Source organism: Falco cherrug, chromosome 5, assembly GCF_023634085.1.
Source record: "Falco cherrug isolate bFalChe1 chromosome 5, bFalChe1.pri, whole genome shotgun sequence".
In the NCBI taxonomy this organism is placed as follows: Eukaryota; Metazoa; Chordata; class Aves; order Falconiformes; family Falconidae; genus Falco; species Falco cherrug.
This window is the reverse complement of record NC_073701.1, coordinates 40,990,289-41,000,283: the sequence shown is the minus strand read 5'-3', so window position 1 is coordinate 41,000,283 and position 9,995 is coordinate 40,990,289. Positions and strand designations below refer to the sequence as shown.

The window sequence follows — 9,995 nt, the reverse complement described above, 5'->3', positions numbered from 1 at the left end:
ATTGCTGTCATCAACCTAATTCTGGTGATTTCCAAATTGTCACAGATACAGAGAATGGCTCCATTATCGAAATTATATCTTCATTTCCACATTTCACAAGTAGTGTAATCATCTATGCTAGATATTAACTGCTGAAATATGACGATATATGAGTCTTCTGTTCTGCTTGGTTTGGATGCTAACTTAATATATGTTTTACCTGTAATGAACCATGTGGTGCTCTGAGCATCTGTGATTTATCTGTGATAAATTAGCTGCCAGGGTTGCCTAAATAAATATATTTATGAGACAAAGCCTGAAGGCAAGATTTAGCTTTTAGGACATTCTTCTCTCAGCACGATACACACAGCAATGATGGCAGGAATCACTGTCTTGCTCTCTTATACTCATGTGGCAAGGCCGCACAAGACCACAGCTGACAGATTATTAACATACTGTAATTCTAAGCAACAGACAGCTGCTGTGACCACTTCTTCCTGCATTGCCCTTGCAGAGTTACAGAAATCCTGTGCACCTTCCATCCAAAGAAGAATACAAGTTTAGTAGCTAATGCTAGATACCTCCTTGTTCTGCCACTATAGTTGAATGTGCCACTGCTTTACTCAGGATTTTTCAACTGATTTTTCATCTTTCATCTTATGTCACCCAGTTGTTAGGAATTTCTGTGTGCAATTGCAAAAACTTAAAAAATAAAAATGTGATGTTAGAGTAACAGACAATCCACATTTTTCACAACATGGAAACAGATGTGTAATTTCAAAAAGCCAGCAAAAAGTAGCAAATCTCTTACACCTGTTAATAGTTTAGAAAATGCTTAGAGATAAAAATGTAAAAAAACTGAAGAAGCAAAGTCAGACTTTAAGGATTCCATCATAACGGCAACACATAGGAGCAACTAGTTTGGCTTACAGCTGCTCACAGTAGTTGGCAATATCTCAACAGATCACTTGCTGTACAACCATTGCCTGGTATTTCTTAAATTACAGTGGCTTCTCACCTGATCCAAGATATGCTGACATGTTGTGTGTAGATCATCATGCATGAAAGAAAAAACATCAAAGTCTACAATATTTATTTGTAGATTTGGTAAGAACACTTAGGAATAAAACTACTTTGCTCGTTTGGTTGTCCAAGGAAGTCTGCTTGTGTCATCAGGTTGTTCTACAGTAAGAAGCATTGTAGGGTGAGACTGTAATGTCATCCTGCCTTGAATTTTCTCGTTTTTGAAGGGCAAGTTAGATAAAAATCCAAGACTATTCTCTCTCTTCTATGCAGCAGTTCCCATTAATGCAATCAGAAATATGATTGCAATTGTTTGGACATATTTTAATAAGCTGAAAAACTATTCCCTTGTCCAGAACTGGAGTTTCAAAACTAGTTCGGAGTTTCTGTCTGATGATTATTGCAAACCTTAAGTGCACATGGAGACAGACAAAATAATAAGCTGGTTTGAAGAGTGAGTGGAGGAGTGCTAAAAACTTAGGGTGGGGGTTAATTTGCACTAAGCTAAATGCTGAAATGAAAAATATAAATGGCAACCTAAGGTAGAAAATCCAAAAATTTTCTATTTTGACAGCACCCTATCAAGTGATGCTGTCTAAATCTGAGCTTGGCATTGACAATAGGCATTAACAAGTTATATTAACAAAGTCAAGCATATTTTCTTGTTCAACTTCTAATGGAGTTTGAAACTAACACAGGATCAAAATTCAGGATAAACATGATCCTTAGAACAACCATCTTGATGTGTAAGCACAAAACTCTGGACTTGCTGTTGACAACATACGTGACATTTTGAGGGGGTTTGCGTGTAGCATCTGCATGCTTACTGTGCTTCAAATCATAGTTTAAAATCTGTAAAAATAAAGTATTGGTGTAAAGCAGTCTTCCAGAGACTTAGGTCATTGTGGTGCAGCTGTAGCAGACTGGTCAAATAGTAAGTTGATAATTACTGATGCAACCCAGTTTACAGTCCACAACACTCAATTGCAATGGCTTAAGGTAAAATTCAGTGCTGAGCTTATACTGAGACAAAGAAAGAGTATTAAACAATAGTGAAAGATTCAAAAGGTGTAAGGTGCAATATTATCTGATTTCACATTTAGCCAGCATGTGAAAAAGTGTCATTTATATGCACTGAGAATATTAATGATACTTGTACACAAAAGGCCCATTTAACAAGAAACTGTTGATTTTTACTGAAGCACTCTGCAAGAGATTTTATAGAGAAGCCCAAAACACGAAACAATTCTGTCCTGCAAGTTCAAGCCCTAGACTATGAACCCAAGGTATGATTTATAACAAAGTCACTGACTCATATTTATTCCTACTTTGGTATTTGCTTGTCTATTTCATTCTAGTTACAACGATGTTATTCCTAACTTTCACCTGTTACTGATGGCACACCATCAAACTAAGGAACACAAATAGTTCAGGGCAGAAGAGATTTTTAAACAACTCAATAAATTATTAATTAAGATTGTAGTTATTCAATAGTTAGAAGAGGTGTAAAAATATTTTAGGTGGATTTTTTCATACATGTTTACTTCCAACAAAATTGTATGCAAATGATAAGATAGTAAAAACTAGCAAAAAAAAATAAATTGGCATAACTGCTACCTAAAACATTTTCTTTCAAACAGCGTACACTTATTTTCTCTGCTTATGCATTTTTTTTGTCTAAAGCTTTGATAAGGTAGAGGTCTTGTACATCAGCAACTCAGCCTTGCTTTAGGACAATGTTTCCACTTAATCCAAGTTTTTCTCTGCCCTCAAACCTCCTGAGTCACAAGCACCAATACACTGAGAATCTGACCAGGGAATGAGACTTTCTCTGTGTGTGTAAGCCCATAACTCAGCTTAGAGAATGATAAACTCCCCTCCGATCTAGCTCCATCTCGTAATGGCTAAATTGCAAACCCTGTGTCCACCAGCGGCTTCCTCTGTTTTAAAAAAAAAAAAGGCCAAAAATTAGTAAATTGTTTTTGTATGATATTTTTGTCATTTGCACCCAGATGCAAAAGTGGAAAACCTTCTACACTGGAAGTGAAATTGCTACTGAAGTTTTGAGGCTGGAAATATCTGCACTTTGAAGACCAAACCAACGTGAAATTTAAAAATAGTTAAGTTCCAATAAACCTAATAAAAAAGATTACAAAGATGTTTACAAGCACTGGAGTAAAAAATATCCCATTTACAAGAGCTGCAGCAAAAATACCCTAGTCCATCTATTCTGAATGTAGATTGCTAGTCTGCGGAAAGTCTGAGGAAAAGATTGCTACTGAATGGCTACAAATGTGTATTTTACATGGTATTTGAAGAATTGCATATTTCTCAAGGAACTGCAATAAGCTGTAAATATCTGATGATATGTTTGGTGAACATTAAAAGCTGAATAATACTTTTCCTATGGTAAAATTAAAGACATCAAATAATTGAGACTATGATTACAGACCTAAGTTCATCATTAACTGTACATAGAATTCAAAGGGATCCACGAATGACCATTTCCTGTGATAATAAACTATGCAGTCATATGATAACATTATTATCATGTTAATTTACTAAATAAAATTATCACTCATGACCTGGCAATAGAAAGTGTAAATTCTTCCTCTCATTAGTACTTAGTATAAAAGAAGTTTAGTTCACAACCAGAAACTTACTCAAGGTATGTTCAATTTTATTGAGTACCAAAAAATATTCAATCATAGGTGCAAAATCTACTGTTTACAGGACCGTTTTTACATATAACTGAAATACATTGTGGAAATTGTTATTTACGTGTACTAGCAAAAATAATGAGAAATGCATAGTACTATGACAAATTGCTTTCGATAATGAAGCAGAAATACAAAAATAAGATTGCCTTACAGCTTTCTAAGTAAAATATGAAGGAAACACAAAGCAGCTAGTCATAGCGACTTTATAACTCTTTGAAGAAAAAGATCTTGGTTCATGTGGTGTAAATTAGTCACGTATTTTTATTCAGTGTGTGTTGAGATTGAAGCTCTTGCAATAATTATTCACTGAGCGAAGAGTGAAACAGTCCACTCTCCATTCCATCGTGCCTGTCCTCACCAAAGCCAGCGTGCCTCTGCTGACCGGCAGGCCTTGGAACAGTGTGCCTTCTCACCTGCACTACAAGCCTTCCTCTCCAGCCAGGAACGATTCTTTTTTTTTTTTTTTAAGGAAAAATCAAGCAAAGAGAAAACCTGGTTGCAGGGCAATGGACAAAATTAATGACAGGTGTGTGTGTGTGTTAGTTAAAAGTGAAAAATCATCTTCAGGCAGTTGTGGCAGCCCCAGCAGCCGCTTGGGCTACAAGAGCTGCGCACCACCACCACTCACGGGTCCTGCCTGGTGCCTTCCACCCTCCATCCCCTCAGCCGCCATCCCTCGCCCCGCGGCGCCCCCCGGCCTCCCGCACACAGGTGTGCCCGCTGCGGCCGCCCCGCCGCCCTCCTCAGGCCGCACCCCCCGCTCCACGCAACCCCTTTTCCGGGGAGCCTCCGCGCTCTGCAGGGAAGCCCACACCCGTGTGCCTGCCGCCCGCCTCCAGGCCACCCCAGAGGCCACCGCCCCGCCAACGTGGGCCCAGGGCAGCGCCACCGGCCCCTCGCAGGCCGGGGACAGCGTGACCGTCCCGCGACCAGGCAGAAGGCGGCAGGGGACGGGCCGCCGCAGTGCCGGGGCGCGGCCGCAGGGCGCTTTGCGCGGCAGCGATGCCGGCGGACCTCTCCCTCTTCCTCTCCCGCCGCCACCGCCTCCGCCCCGCCCGCCTCCAGCGAAGCAGAAGCTGCTGCAGGCGGGGGGAGCTCCTCCCTGCGTCAGGAGGTGCGGCTCCCCCTGCCCGGCGTTGCCCTCCCCCTTCCTCTCCCCCCGCCGCTTTTATGTCTGTCTTTAAACGCCGTCGCAGCGAGGACTGGGCACATGTGCCTACCGCAGCCTGCCCGCCGCTGAGCCCCGCGCCCGCACGGCTCCGCTCGCCGCTCCGAGCCCGTGGGGGCACCCAGCCCCCCACCGCCTCCTTCCCGCAGCCGGCGCCCAGTGAACCCCGCGGGTGGAGGTAAGGCGAGGTGAGGCGGTAGCCGCCCCCGCGCTCTCCCCGCTCTGCCGTGCGGCTGGGGCCGCGGGGGGGGGGGGGGGGCGCCGCGTGTGTGCTGGCGGGGGGTGGGGGCGGGGGGGGCCCTTTCCGCCCGGGGTCCGCTTTGCTGCGGGTTCCCCCAGCCCCCCCGGGGAGGCTTGCCTTCGCCCCGGCGGCAGCCTCCCGCGGGCCGGGAGGGCGCCGGCCCGCCGGGAGACAATAGCGAGCGCCCGCTAGAAGCCGCCCATGTGGTTTAACTCGGCGGTAGGTTAGGATGCACGGGGCTGTTGCCGCTTTGGGGGCGGGGAGCCTGCGCCCGTTCCCTACCACGAGTGGCAGGCGTCTCGTTCACCGCCCGCCTGGTGCGCGGGACACCTTCGGTGCGTGTGTCGCGCGTTTCAGGGAGAGCGGGACGAGGGCTGCCTCCGTCGGGCAGGTCCGTGCGGGCCGCGCCACGGGACGGCCGGCAGCGGGACCGGCCTCGTCGCTCCGGCTGATGAGGGAGCGGGAACATCGCCGGGGGCGGCCCGCGGGCGCCGGTCCCCGCCTTGTGCCGGCGGCAGCGTGCGGGGCGCGGGGTGGCGGCGCGGGCGGTGGGTGGGGGGCGCCCGCGCGCTGCATTGTTGCCGCGGCGCGTGGGCGTCGCCCGGCGGGCACCAGCAGCCCCGCGCCCCCCGCGTCCCGCGCCAGCGGGAGCGGCCCCGGGGCTGGGCCGGTGCGCCCTGGCGTCAGCCATGTTTGGGTGGGAATGGCGGCGAGGACCGCTGCTCAACCTTTGTGCGTCCTGCATTTGTTTTCCATACAGGATTTGAATGGTTGCGGTGCTCTGCGTGCTGGGGCTGGTTCATACCTAGGGTTTTCTCCCACTGATCTAATTTTTTTTTTTTCTTTCTCTTCAGTTCTCTTATTGATTCTTCTCATTTCCCATGCCCGTTTTGGCAGGTCTTGTGCCGATTTTGCTAGTATTAGAGCAAAGTGGAATTTCTTCGCAAGGCTTTGCTTTTGTTGTGGAAGTAAAGGAGATGACTGAAATATGTCCGCGCAGACACACTGACCTGCCACATGAGAGGTGCAATGGGATTCGTTCCACTTAAGTAAATTGCACTTTATTTGTAAAAGGTGTAGTCAACACCTCATCCTCATCAGCCATTTTATTTTCTGTGTGGTATTGCTTCATAACAAGCTCTCTGCTGTAGTATTGTTTCCTAAGAGAAGCTTAACTATTTCTCAGTAGTACGTCACCATCAATATGTCACTGTGACATACTGCTTATAAGACAGGGTTCCAAATCTCTGTTTCCCTCTCCAAATAAAAGTATAAATGAAGTAAAGATTTTGTTATTTGATGTCATCTACGTGTGCACTGGGTGTGTTATGTAGACAGCGTACTCCATTTGATTAAAAAACTATGACAACATACTGAAGCCTTATTTTTCTATTTAGTAGCGTGTTTCCCATCAACAGCTCATCAAATAGGAAATTTAAAAAAATAAGGAAAGATTGCTTGGTTTTTGTCGTGGTTAATGTACAAGATCTTGGTTTACACGTAGACCATATTAAGATAAATATAGAATTACAGCCTGCATTCAGTGCATATCAGACACTCTGTTTGGGCTCAACTCTGCACTTCAGATTCAAGAACAAAAATCCCATTGGTTTTGATCTCTGTGTCAAAACCCAAACCATTTCATAGCTGTTCAGATGTGTCACCAATAGTGAAACTGAGTAAGTGAAACTGCTAAGGCATCTTGAAACTAGTTTTGCAGCATAAAATGATTTCTGTTGACCTTTAGTGTCTTGTTATTCTTATGATGTTTTTTTTTTTAAAAAAAAAGTAGTGCAGATGAGAACCATATAGATGGAACAACTCTGTCAACTCTCTTCCCTGCTGTATATTGCAAAATACTGTATGTACAGAACTTCTAAAATGCTGAATTTATCAGAAAAGAAAAAAAAAATCACAGGTTATTTAGAATCACAATCTACTAATTACAGCAATTCATTTTGGCATAAATAGCAGTGTTAGATATACTGGAGTAGTTGCTGCTCAGTGGTATGGAATTACATCACTTGGGAAGTATTTGTGGTAGGAATCTTTTTGGGAAGGCAGATTTTTATTTTTTTTCCCGAAATTCTCTAGTGTACAACCAGAAGTGTGTACAACATTGAGGACACATTCACCAGTCCATGTCACCTCTCTTAGCTACTTTCCATTGTTCTGTTTCACTCATACCAAGGAATAATGTTCTTGCTCAAAAGGCAAAATATCAGTAGAACAGTTCTGAGCCCTTTGCTCATAAAGTTTATAGATCAACATGGCAATAGGTTGTAGAAAATGATAATACCAGTAGCAGCTTTTCCATGTCACTGTAAATATCTCTGAATTCTCGGTTGCAGAATGACATTGATATATCAGCAGGTAGCATCTCGAAACTTAAGAAACTCCCTTCTTCCTTGAAATTTGATTCAAAGTAAATCTTGCCATTACTCAGGAAATGTTCTTGAATAATTGAGGAATGAAAGTATCATCGACAAATGATAACTGAGCACTACTCTGCTGAAGAGCAGATGCACAAGCCCATCTGTACAACGTGTGTGAAAGAGCAATGGCAACTACCAGAACGGTTGCTTTAGGCAATGGCAGTAACTGGGCTGAGCTTCCCAGAAGCCTACACTGAAACAGAGTGCTTCATTCTTACCCTTCACTCTTAAGACTGGGGGTTCCTTATTTTCTGTATGGGAGAAGGAAAAGAAAAAGATGTAACACTGTGTACGATGCCTTGAATCTAACTCACATGCCAGTAGTGTATTTCCCACTTTGGGGAAAAAATTTTTTTGCTGCTGGCAAATGGTATTATTTTTGCATTTCAAGTGTTGGAAATGTGTACTGCAGTGCTAATGATTCAGCATGCTCTTAAGCCAAAATGGAGAAAGGATGGGAAAGCCTACAGTGTTTGATTTTTCTATAGTGGAATTGGTATTAATGATTTTCTTTTTAAAGATGTGGGGTTTTACTGTAACATACATTTAAAACATGATTTATATAATGGAATTAAACAATCAGATTTGAGGAGAAGCAAGATTTCTGCTAACCTAAGAACAATTCAGCTTCTTTGCTTGTGTATAAAAACCAGACAAAGTAGTAATCACATAAATTCTTCCCAAGGACAATGTGATTTATTTATTGATCCATCCCGAAGCACAGAAGGCAGAGAATTAAGGTCTCGGGGCAGCTATATATCTGGTAGTGTCTAACTTTCAGTACTTGATTTTGCAACTTAAAGAACTTCAGTACTTTAGTGAAATATTTCATATACTTTTATATCCTCTTACTTCTCAGAAGTGTTACAAGATTTTATAAAGTTGTGTTCCTCTTGCAGCTTATAAGGTGAACTTAGAAAACAGAGACTTTGTTTCAAGCTGCCAGCAGTTAAGCCTTTTGAGCTTCACTGGTCAAGGGTGGAGTATTGTCAGAATTGCTGAGATTACTTCCCTCAGCTTCAGCGGGAGGAGTGGTAACTATTGAATTTGTTCCTTCGATAAAGTACACATAAGAAAAGACTGCAGAATAAGTGACGTGTTTTCTTCATCTGAATAGGAAATTACAGTAAGCACATAATGTAAGTCTGTGAAGTATTTCAGTGAAGTTGATTTGTGAGAAGAAATATGGAGAAATCTGTGAAAGCAGGTGAGAAAATACAGTAAGGCCAATAAAGTCTTCAGAGATTATATGCAATAAAAAGGGGAGAAAAAAAAAAAGACATTCAAGAGCTTTAGGTTGTAACATTCTCTCTTAGACAGATATTTCTGTTCATAGGTATTTCTATTGGGCAGTGATTTGGAAGAAGTTGTACATACAAGAAGATCACATCTATTGACTGAACAATTTCGAGAAAGAAATCTTACTGTATTTGTCAACTCATTGTGTTTGTTGTTATAATAATAGTAGAAAGTATTCTCCTGTAACTAAAATTTAAGGAGACTGGCCTGGGAGAGAAGCTGCCTGCATTTGAGACAGATGCAGGGTCTTGATGTAAGATAAAGCCAGGAAGAACATTTTGTGGGAACTGAGAACAAATTTTCCAGCAATATGAAACAGATGCAGTGTCACTGAAGTCGCTATAACTACCGTATTTGCAGCAGGTGTGAATTTAGTCTTGCATCTTTTAAATAGTTCTGCTACAGTCTAAATGGTTTAATTGTATAGAGACACCAGAATCAAAAACATTTAGTCTTTCTAATGCTTTCAAGTCTCCTGTAGCCCAAAGAGCTCTTACTTTATTACAATGTAATGTAGTATGTGTAACATGCATTAGCATGTCTCAGATAGCATCAGGGAAGAATGCAGAGAAATTGAAGTTTCATTGTATACAATATAACTATGTTTCACTATGATTGAGTTCAGTACTTACTGAATCTGTATGTGTTACTGACAAGCTTATTAAAACTAGCTAGGGAAAAATGCTCGATCATGTAGTTCAGGCTGAAGAGCAGCATAATGGCTGCTTCAGTAGGTAGATAAAAATGGGCTTGACTAGGCAAAAAGGCTATGGTGCGTATTCTTATTTCTGCCAAAGAATATGATGCTGCATTGCAGCAGTAATTCAGTCTGTGCAGTGAGTGCTGTAACTCGGTGTAACTGTTGCCGAAATAATTATCTATACACAGATACCCCCAGCGATAGCCATTCTTCACAATCACAATACTCCCAGGACACCTGGTTTGCTCCTGCAGTCTTCCTTCTCTCTTTCTCATTCAGATATGATGGTCATTAGCTATTCCCCCCCTGCCCTGGCACCATCCTGTCTGCACCAGTGGCCCAGTTCCTTTTTTGCAGACTCACAGTAGTCCTTTGTTCCTAAAACTTTTGGTTTGCCTTTTCCTGTATTGGTTGTTCCCATCATGCTTTC

The 9,995-nt window shown here is 42.9% G+C and overlaps 1 protein-coding gene across 4 annotated transcripts in view; it reads left to right on the top strand.

Annotated features, from left to right (window-relative positions):
* The first annotated feature begins 4,837 nt into the window (after window positions 1–4,837).
* The window catches only part of SLC6A15 (solute carrier family 6 member 15), a 38,846-nt gene continuing 33,688 nt past the window's right edge, over window positions 4,838–9,995 (top strand). The window contains exon 1 of one of the 4 annotated variants that reach the window (XM_055712214.1): window positions 4,838–5,068. The gene's annotated coding sequence lies outside the window, so the exon portion shown is untranslated. Of the gene's footprint in view, window positions 5,079–5,227; window positions 5,467–9,995 lie in introns of those variants that run through there. The other 3 variants (XM_055712215.1, XM_055712217.1, XM_055712216.1) reach the window with 3 other exon arrangements.